Source organism: Mesocricetus auratus, unplaced genomic scaffold, assembly GCF_017639785.1.
Source record: "Mesocricetus auratus isolate SY011 unplaced genomic scaffold, BCM_Maur_2.0 Super-Scaffold_100018, whole genome shotgun sequence".
In the NCBI taxonomy this organism is placed as follows: Eukaryota; Metazoa; Chordata; class Mammalia; order Rodentia; family Cricetidae; genus Mesocricetus; species Mesocricetus auratus.
Genome location: NW_024429199.1, coordinates 43,803,522 through 43,813,821, shown reverse-complemented (window position 1 = coordinate 43,813,821; position 10,300 = coordinate 43,803,522). Strand labels below are relative to the sequence as shown.

At 47.4% G+C, this 10,300-nt stretch overlaps 1 long non-coding RNA gene across 1 annotated transcript; it reads left to right on the top strand.

The window, feature by feature from the left end:
- Positions 1–1,843: 1,843 nt before the first annotated feature.
- Positions 1,844–10,071, top strand: LOC121132880. The gene is made up of 3 exons (XR_005869587.1): positions 1,844–2,088; positions 2,590–5,599; positions 9,567–10,071. It is a non-coding gene; the product is annotated as an uncharacterized LOC121132880 (long non-coding RNA).
- Positions 10,072–10,300: the final 229 nt, after the last annotated feature.

Sequence of the window (10,300 nt, the reverse complement as noted above, 5' to 3'; positions counted from 1 at the left end):
CATGGCTTGAAGCAGCCCGTTTAGCTACTGGAAATGATGGCAGCTGAGATGCAGGGGCAACCTTACTGTGCGGCTGCCAAACAGGAGTGGATTTCAAGTCAGCCTCGGGCAGTCTGATCTTAAAGCCAGGGCCTGGGAAATGAACCAAGATGGTTTCTGGTGATGAAGACAGGGAAAGGAGATAGATGGGGTTTGTAAACATGACTACAAACACACTTTTGGTAACCAAGCAATTTGGCAATGGTCCCTGGTCTCGAGAGGGAATTTTTTTCCTTTAAAAACTAGAATAACAGCACACGGCGATGACTTCATCCTGGACTCTGGGCGTGTGTCCCAGAGGGGCCACCCTTCCCTGGCTGTGAGACCTTCAAAGCAGGTCAGGCATAAATGGAGAGTTTCCTGTCCCTGGTGGGCACGGCAGGTGATCACCTCTAGCTGGGGGCTTCTCCTGTGTTGCAATGAGTGTGTTTGCGCCCTCGGTCCCTGTCCAGGCTTTCTCCTTGCATTTTCCGCAAAGCACCGGCTTGCTGTTGATTGAGAGTTTCCCAGTTAACTCCACGCAATGCAGTGGGCGTTTGTGCTCCTTCCTGCATCAGGTGATTTGGAATCAAGGCTGGGTAGACAAAGGTGAAGAGCGCCTTCCAGTGGCCACCATAACCCCCTGTACTCAGTACTTCAGCCTCTTGACTTCCGGGTCAGGGCTGGCACCTGGCGTATCTCACCATTCCTGTGGATTATGGTGTGTGGGTCGATCTGGTTCTAGAGGCTGCTGCTGGGAGAAACCAGCTTGGAGGTGCCTCACCCCTTTCCCCAGCGGGACACGCTGCCTCAGAACACTTTGTTTTTCCTGCTTTGTCTTCAGTCATTGTATCTTTCTTTCCATGTCATCACCGGTTGTGAATCAGCCTTCTAGACATTGATTGACCCACTCCAAGGCCTACAATCGACTCACCCCAGAGCCTACACACTCAACCTTATGGCACCCTGACCTAAGGGTGCCAAGGTCAGATTCCCAAGCTCAGTCCCAGCCATCTTCCTCTTTTCTCAGGATGAAGAAAATACCCCGTTAGCTCATGGAGGCCGAGTCTATGTCATATCCCGCTGAGCGCCTTCACGTGAGCTCATGTTGGGCAGGGCTGACACGGATCATTCATCTTCTCCTCACCCCGTGACCGAGAAGATGATCGATTTCCAGAACAGCTCTGTCTGTTTATAAAATCAGGAAGGTCTGGGCCAGGTTCCTTCAGAAATAACCTCCCATTCTAAGAACTGAAAACCATATTGATCTTTGAGTCATACTTTAGGCAGCCAGAGGATTTCTGCGGTTGGCAAAGTTTTCGTATCGAGTTGTCGGCCTGAGCTGGGGCCCAAGGCAGGTCCTTGGTAGAAGTGCTCTTGTTTGTAGGGCGGGTAGGACAAGTTCATTGCAGCGCTGGGGTTCGCAGAGCCCTGGTGTGTGCTCACGAGTCTACACAGGTGCACCCATACCCATACTTCCCGCCACACCCGCACACACCTTGGAAAGAGAAGAAGCAGGGTCAGGGCAAGAGTGAGGTCAAAGTTTGTGGGGTGGTACCACAGTGCCCATCTCAGTGCCTACCAGCCATGATGGCAGCCAAGTCCAGGTGTCAGTACAGCGCGTACTCTGACTCTGTGCATTCTGAACGGTACTTCGGTGCTCTCACGTGTTGCTAAAGCCATCTGTTGCAGGGGGATAGAGGCAGGTTAGTATAAACACACAGCAAGAGCTGACCTATCCAGGACCGATGTGGCCCTGGGTTCAGGGTGGTGGTATGAATATTATTCTTGATTTCTTATGCCGTGTCTTGGTATGTCCAGATGTTCAGCAGACGCCTGGCACACAGTAGGCCCTCAACAAGAAGATAAAGGAAGAGTGTGCCGAGCAAGCAGATGACAGCATGGTGTGAGGAAACACAGGCTTCATCTGCGGCTGACTTTACAGAGCATTGTTCTACCAAAAGCCTGCCAGTTCCATCGTTAATCACGCGCTTTGAGGAGGTCTTTCTGAGTCATGCTTGGCAACACAGATCCATGATCTGTCTGTCCTTGAGCCCGATTCAGCAACAGGTATGGCTGAAGGCAGGGCCCGGAGGGGAGAGTATGGCCAGGTGCCGGATGGATGCAAGAGTCCCGAGCAGTGAGGACAAAGTCAGGCAGGACTCATGGGGATGATAGAGAAAGGTGCATTGGAGAGGCTAAGGAAAATTCATAGTTGCACATCCCGTTGACTCTCCTCTGTGACGCCACACCCGAGAAGACCTGCTGGAGCAGTGAGGCCGTCACAACCCCCAAATGATCGAGCTTGCTTGCTCGCTTTCTAAAAAAGCATTTTTAGTGATTTACTTATTCTCATTTTATGTGCATTGGTGTTTTCTTGCATGTGTGTCTGTATGAAGGCGTCAGATCCCCTGGAACTCGAGTTACAGGCAGTTGTGAGCTGCCGTGTAGGTGTTGGGAATTGAACCCAGGTCCTCTGGGGAGAGCAGCCATTGCTCTCAACCACTGGGCCATCTCGCCAGCCCTGATCAAAAGTTCTTACATGATTAGAATAAGATCTTCTCTTTACAGGACTCGGCTTGGCTTTGGTTTGATTCTGGAGAAGAGGAGCCGGAGTTCTGAAAGAAACTGTAGATTTAGAATTTGCCTTTTAACAACGGCAAGAAGGAGCTGACATACCGTCCCGAGGAAAGGCAAATGCTTGGCTCGTGTCAAGCTCCCAGATTTCTCACAGCTGAGGTGGAGAGGGAGCCTGGCTGCAGCTTGTGGTTTGTAGTGCGTGTGCTCCTGGGGTGCCAGGGGAGCCTGGGCTGGACTGAGTGGGTGAACCTGAGACCTTGGTGACCTGCCGTAGAGAGACTCTGCCCCTTAGCTAACTTTCATCTCTTGCTACATCTGTGACTGTTTCCCCAAGACTCCTGAAGCCCTCAGTGAAAATGAGACCTTGTCTGATCTGGAAATATTTTTGCCGGCCTTTGATGGCCAGTTTAACTGTCATCTGCTCCTAAGAGGGGGAGCCTGCGCTCTCAGATGCTCCCTAGGGCCCTATTTCAACCCAAATGCCTTGGCTTAGAGCTACTGTCTCCCCTAGCAACCCTGCTAGATTCACCTCCTGGGGCGGTCACCCCCAGACTGGCTCAGCCTGGTCTACCCACAGCCCACAGGTAAGTGGACTTCCCCAGTCCATTCTCGTTACCTTCTCACAGCTTGCTGTAGAGACCTCATGGGTGACCGACAACCTGGACAGTGGACATCAACATGGCTATGAGTTGGTTGGGGATAGTGTATGCTTTTTTGTCCATGTAATGTAAACATGTGTGAGCCAGAAATATGTAGGGTTTTCTTCCTTCCGCACTTGGGCATTGAGGAGTCAGGACTCAAGCTTCCTGCTGGGGAACCACACCGTGAAAGTGTCCCCTGGTACATGCCTGGCCCATTATGTTATCACCCATGATGAGAGGGAGCAGTCCCTGACAGTGTAGGACACAGCTCCTGGGGGCTCATCGGAGGGAGCCCAGGGGAAGTGCCTGGTTTGAGCTGGAACCTTGGCTTCTCCTCTTCTTTCTGTGCTGCTGGGAGGGGTACCCTAAAGTGTTTGGCGATGAGGTAATGGTCAAGAAGCTGTGGGCACCACGATGCCTGGCCAGACACCATGGGTGGAGCAGAGCCCGGACTGGCTCAGCTGCGATTCCCAGAGTCTGGTTCCCTGAAGGAAAAAGGCTTCACTTCAGAGACACTGGCACTCTCCTGATGACTCCAAGAGGAGTCCTGGATCTCCGCTTTCTGCAGAAGCTAGTGCCAGGGAGGCCTCAGACAGACAGCTCTGAAGGGCCCACCCTGCCTCTGCAATGTGCCCTCATGGCATTCTCTCTAAGCAGCAGTGGGTGGGGCAGGGGCATACACTTCATACCTATCCATCCTCTCCCATTCCATCCTCTCCCATTCCAGGCTCCTGCAACCCGGGGCAGGTCAACAGGGGCGGCTGCATGCCTACCCTCTATGGTAGGAATTTTGAAGTCTTTGTTTAGATTTCACTGCACTTCTTGCTAGTAGAAGTCTGGGGTACTTTCTTTCAAAGAACATCTTGGAAGAGATGGTTCTCTGGCAGGGAGATGAATTCCATCTTTTCCAGCTATGTCTTTGCCCTAACTCTTAAACCTGGCATCCTGGAGTCCCGTTATATCATGGTCCCATTGCTTAGTGGCTAACCAGGCTTGGAATAACCCACTGAGATCATTTGCAAGTCAGATGCTTTTTGGAGGTGCAACTCAATTAATTGCGAGTCAGTATGTCTGATAGGTCTGGTGTTTGAAGCTCACCGAGTCAGCAAAAGTCTGCAAAATCTAAGAGGCGAGGAAGGTTGGTGACAGCGGGTCCTTCTGAAGTGGCTGCGTTGACCACAGCTTGGCATGTGTCTGTCCATTCACAGTGCCCCTAGGACCTTCCTTTAGCACGCACACAGTCTGCTCTCCTGGGTACTGCAGATACGGACAGCATCACCAGGAGCACATGGGGAGTTGAGGGCACCCCTCTGAATGCTAGTAGCAATGACAGTTCCTCTGCTGATGCCTGCTTTGTCTTTTGCTCAGGAGAATTGACAGAGAAAAGGAAAATGGCGGGTGTGGCTCTTGAGCCGTGGGCTGAGATGCCATCTAGAGTTGGTGAGCATGGTGCTGGGAAATGTTAGGGCTTACTTACAACCTCTTGCCTAGCTTGGCTGACTTAGGCACCCACAGATGCTAGTGAGCATGCCCAGAACCTCCTAACACTGCTTCAAGGAGCACAGGACCCTCCTACCCCCAGGGGATTCTGCTTGCCCTTGAACCTCCTGCCGTCAGTGAGGAGAGCGTCCAGGTCATTCTGAGCAACTCCAGTGGAGTGTTCAGCATGGACAAGAGGAAGCCAGCCAGCCAGCCTCTCAGGACAGTGAGCAGGTGCAGCCTCACAGGACCATGCAGCAGGTGTACACTGTGACGCAGGACCAAAGGGTTTCAGGAGGGGACACTTTTCTCTGTGCTGGTTTGACCAGATGTGTCTAATAAAACAGATTGTAAGTTGATTTTATACATTTGGTTTTCATCACAACAGAATTCACCTTGTAGGTATTTATTAGATTTTTTTTGTCGCTTTATAATAGAAATATGAAGAGGACCTTAAATAGACCTTAAAATTTATTATGTTGTCTTGCCACTAACAAGAATCCTTTTTATTTGTAGGATTCTTGTTTATCACAGATGTAGAAATTCACCTAATGCGCATTTGTGTCCATTGGAAAGGAAAACACGGCAGTTTGTAAGGCTGAAGGCTTTGGAGGCAGCATGAGGATTTGAGGACCGTCTAAACTCAGGGAATTCGGACTTGGAGCTTTGCCCTAATCAGCTCAGTGTCCTTGTTGGGTTGCTTCCTCAGGGTTTTTCTGAGATCCACGTCTTCTCTGAGGCTGATGCTTTCAGATGCTCACCGGGGAGCGACACTGAGCATGAGGATGGTGAGGAATGGGGACACAGGAAGCACAGTGTCACCCTTACATTCGTGGACAGGTCCTGGTGGCAGGGCTACAGAAACGAAAGGCACAGGCGAGGTAAAACCGTGTCGGGGCACATTTCTCTGTTGAGTGCAAATTTTAGTCCAATAAATGTTGTACAGGAATCATGGTCATTATGACTTTAAGCACGAGAGGCCATGTTTCTGAGTGGCATTTTCTCTCCAGTGTGCTTTGGAGGCTTTTCCCACTTCCTGTCAAAGTGAGAAATCCTCACTCAACATCGTTTTTGAAAGTCTCCCATGGTTTGGTGCAAACAACTTTTTTCCCTCAAGGAAAAGAAATTCAGCCCTTTGAATATACAAGAAAAGAATTGCTCTTGATTTTATTTATTTATTTATTTATATTTTCGGAGACAGGGTTTCTCTGTATTGTTTTGGAGCCTGTCCTGGAACTCACTCTGTAAACCAGCTGGCCTCAAACTCACAGAGATGGGCCTGCCTCTGCCTCCCGAGTGCTGGGATTAAAGGCGTGTGCCACCAACACCCAGGGATTTTTTTTAAAAGATGGAAAACATGAAAAGGTGAGGACATGTTTGAAGGTTGTGGAGAAGATGAATTGGTTTCGTGAGGCAGCGGTTACACAGGTGAGCAGTAAGGAGAGAGAAGGGGAAGGGAGGGGCTCCTGTGTTCACAGTCGCATCAACGGTTTACTCAGCTCTCTGGGTTCCCACAGAATCTCTCTACCCTAGACCTCAACGGTATTTATTCCCTGATATTTACTTCATGTGGATGATATAATGGCAATGAAGGCATGGCTTGAAGTATCGAAGGACACTTTTTTTTCTTTTGTTAATAGTGGGTAGGATAATTCAGACCTAAAATAACCAATGACATTTGAGTGATATTAAACAAATCCTGGAGAGCAGCAATGAGTGAGTAACATAGCAGGAATCTGGGGAGAATGATGCTCAGGACTTCTGTTGACCAAAGGGCAAATAGAAATCTGTAGCAAGCTTTCTTGTCCCAGACTACCTTTGGACTGCCAACCCACAAATAACAACATGGAGACTTGTTATTAACTATGAAAGCTTGGCCTTAGCTTAGGCCTTTTTCTAACTAGTTCTTATAACTTAAGTAACTTATTTCTGCTAATCTGTGTTCTGCCACATGGCTCAGTCACCTCTCCTTAGTATAGCACACCTGACCAGCTCTGAGTCTGCTGGTGAAATCCGTGTCTAGATTCCTCCTCCTAGTTTCTCTCTTTCTTTCCGGAAGTTGCATCTATACCTTCTGCTGAGCTATTGGCCATTCAGCGTTTGATTACACCAAATCACAGCAATACATCTTCACAGAGTGTACAAATATTCCACAACAGAAATCTGAGACGCAGAGCTCAGAGGGGAAGTATTCGCCAGCCCTCTGGGCCGGGGGAGCCGTGAAGTTGGAACCCGGAGTCATCAGGATAACCTTGCCATGCCTTGATTTGAGACTTAGCAGAGGTACCTGCTGGCGATGACGGTGGGATGGACGTAAAGCAGCCTTTTCATGAGCTCTGTCCCGGGTCTGAGCCCTCGGGGTGATGGAGGCTTCTCGAGTCATGAGCAAGAAATGTGTGATAATGAACTTGACGGTGCCTCCAGGGTCTGATGTAAACCAACAATGATTGCATTGGGGAAAATGACATCATCTGAGGGCCAGAATAGCTGTATGGTCTGAGCATGGTGGTGCTTATCTGTAACCCTGGCACTCATCAGGTGGAGGCAGGAGGAATCAGGAACTTAAGGCCATCCTTGGCACACAGTGAGTTCAAGAACCTGTTCTGAGTCTGCTGGTGAAATCCATGCCTAGATTCTTCCTCCTAGTTTCTCTCTGCTTCAAATTTTTTTTTGGAGCCTATCCTGGAACTCGCTCTGTAGACCAGGCTGGCCTCAAACTCACAGAGATCCGCCTGCCTCTGCCTCCTGAGTGCTGGGATTAAAGGTGTGCACCACCAATGCTGGGCCTAATTCCTGGAGCTTTTAAATCTGTAGATTCAGGTGCCTTTAGGGGGAAATTCTCAGTCTGCTTCAAAAAAATTTTTTAGCAAATAAATTTTCACTTACTTATTTATCATTTGTTTAGTGTGTGGGAAACATGCCACAGTGACTGTGTAGAGGTCAGAGAACAACTTGTGAGAGTCAGCTCTCTTTTTCTACCATGTGAGGTCTCAGGGATTGAACTCAGGTCATCAGATTTGGTAGCAGGCACCTTTACCTGCTGAGCCATCTTGCTGGCCATCTACAAGTAGTTTTAAAAGCACAGCCTCAAGCACACAGCAAAGCAAAACACCACCTGAAAATGAATCAGTTGAAATAAGAAGCAGCAGAAGCACGGTCAGGAAGGAACCAGACAGAGGAACAGTGGAGAGCGGCTGTGCAGAAACCATACTTAATGTTTTCAGGGACGGAGAAGATGTGTGTGAGGAAGTTAGCGGAGTATGTGAAACCATGAAAAGCGACATATTAGATTCAAGCAAGAACAAAGAAACACAGCAGAATTTGCCAACACAGCAACACAGCGGATCATTTCAACAGCTTGCAGTTTAGGCATCCGTCTAACAAGATTCAGCAGAAGAGAGAATCAGTGAGCTTGAAGATTGTTCAGAAGAACACACAAGGGCAAAGGTAGCAATGAATGTTAGACAGGGAAGACAGTGAGGCGCTTTCACGTTTGTTCACTTGGATATTCCAGAGGAGTCTTGGACACAACTGACGTTGGATAAAAATAATGACTGAGAATTTTCCCCTAAAGGCACCTGAATCTACAGATTTAAAAGTTCCAGGAATTAGGCCTGGCATTGGTGGCACACGCCTTTAATCCCAGCACTCAGGAGGCAGAGGCAGGCGGATCTCTGTGAGTTCGAGGCCAGCCTGGTCTACAGAGTGAGTTCCACGACAGGCTCCAAAACAATACAGAGAAACCCTGTCTCAAAAACAAAAAACCAAAACCAAAAACAAAACCAAAAAAAGTAGCTCCAGGAATTCTAGCAGAAACAAGTGAATAATGTACGTGACGGGGAAACTATGAACAATTATACCCTTAAAGGGTTAGGGATAAAAAAGAAAGATTGCTTTAGAAATGTCCAGGCTGAGGGTTTAGCTCAATAGTACAGCACTTGCCTAGCATGTGTGAGGCTTGATCCCATCATGAAAAAGTCATAAAACAGATTAAAGAATAAAAAGCAAAAGTAATTGTAGTGGGACAGTAGCGTGAAGCCTCAGCACACTGTCTTCAGCAGAGTAGAAGAAAATAATTGCTAACACTGACCGTCACTGACCACCACCCTCAGTAGGAAGAGGCTCCAGGAGTTGAAATACACAGGTGTGTGCAGACAACAAACCAGGGGTTTATTTCCAGGACGCTTCAGTGAAAGCACAGTGAGGACAGTTCTTCAGGCAGAGAAAAAAGAATTCTAAGTGGTAGGTTAGGGATGGAGGAGAAACGAAGAGCGAAGGAAAGGATAAGGTTTCAGCAAAGCCAAGAGAACCCCAAGTTTATAAAATGACCAACATTTTATGGTGTGTGTGTGTGTGCATGTGTACATGCATATGTGTGCATATGTGTCTGTGCGCATGTGGGCACTATTGGAATGTTGGATTTATCATAAGTTAAATAACCAAGGTGAGTATTCAAAATAGAGTGAAAATGTAAAAAATTTAAGATAAATATGGAACGATAAAAATTTCACTCCAAAGGGAGACGAGAAAACAGAAAGCAGGAAGTGGGCGCAGCAGACAGTATGCTATAAAGAAACCGTTTTAAAGCTAAATTTATCACCAATTAAATGTAATAGATTGCAGACTCGATTAAAAAATCAAAGGCTTTCATTCTTCATTAAAACTCAAAGTTAAATGATGCTCTGTTCTCAAGGCCCACGCTAAAATATGAGGATAAAAATGTTTGAAAATAAAGATCAGAAGACATTGTACTGGGTGATCAGCAGCCGAGAGAAAGCTGGTAAAAGCATATTGACTTTAAGGCAAAGAGTTACTTAAAATAAGAAGGTCATTTCTCACTGTTTTCAGGTCAGCCGATCTCTCAGTAACCAACATGGCAAGCAGGCAACATTTAAACAAGACTGAAAAATGCCCAGAAAGATGCTTAAGCCTGGCAGGAGAGATGCCCTCACAGACATACTAAGAGACAGAGAACACATCTGCAATGGTCAAGCTGGACATCGCTCAGCTTTACCACACACAGGGCGCTGAAGCACGCGCCAACAATGTCAAAGGATTTGATGACAGAAGATCTAATGTGACCAAGTTCAAAAACAGAGGGTGACTCCATAGTCACCGTGTCTTTAACAATTACGACGAGGGAGAGACAGTTTCATTAAGGGTGTGTCCCTTGGTGTGTCAACCATGCTACAGTAGCTAGCTCCATACCTGGGAGTACATGGACAACACAATTAAACTCACCGTGGTATTAAAAAACAAACAAACAAGCCATGAAATTGAGGAGAGCGGGGAAGTGGGGTAGATTTTGGAGCGGTTGGAGAAGGAATGGGGGTTGAGTATGACAAAAACACATTGTATGCAATTCTCAAAATAAATATCTTAAAAAGGAACACGTCTTGCTAGAACGTAACCAAAAAAGTAAAGCTCAAACAAAATTCTACAATATCAATTCCATGGAATGTTGTACTTTCTACAATATCAATTCCATGGGATGTTGTACTTTCTACAGTATCAATTCCATGGGATGTTGTACTTTCTACAGTATCAATTCCATGGGATGTTGTACTTTCTACAATATCAAT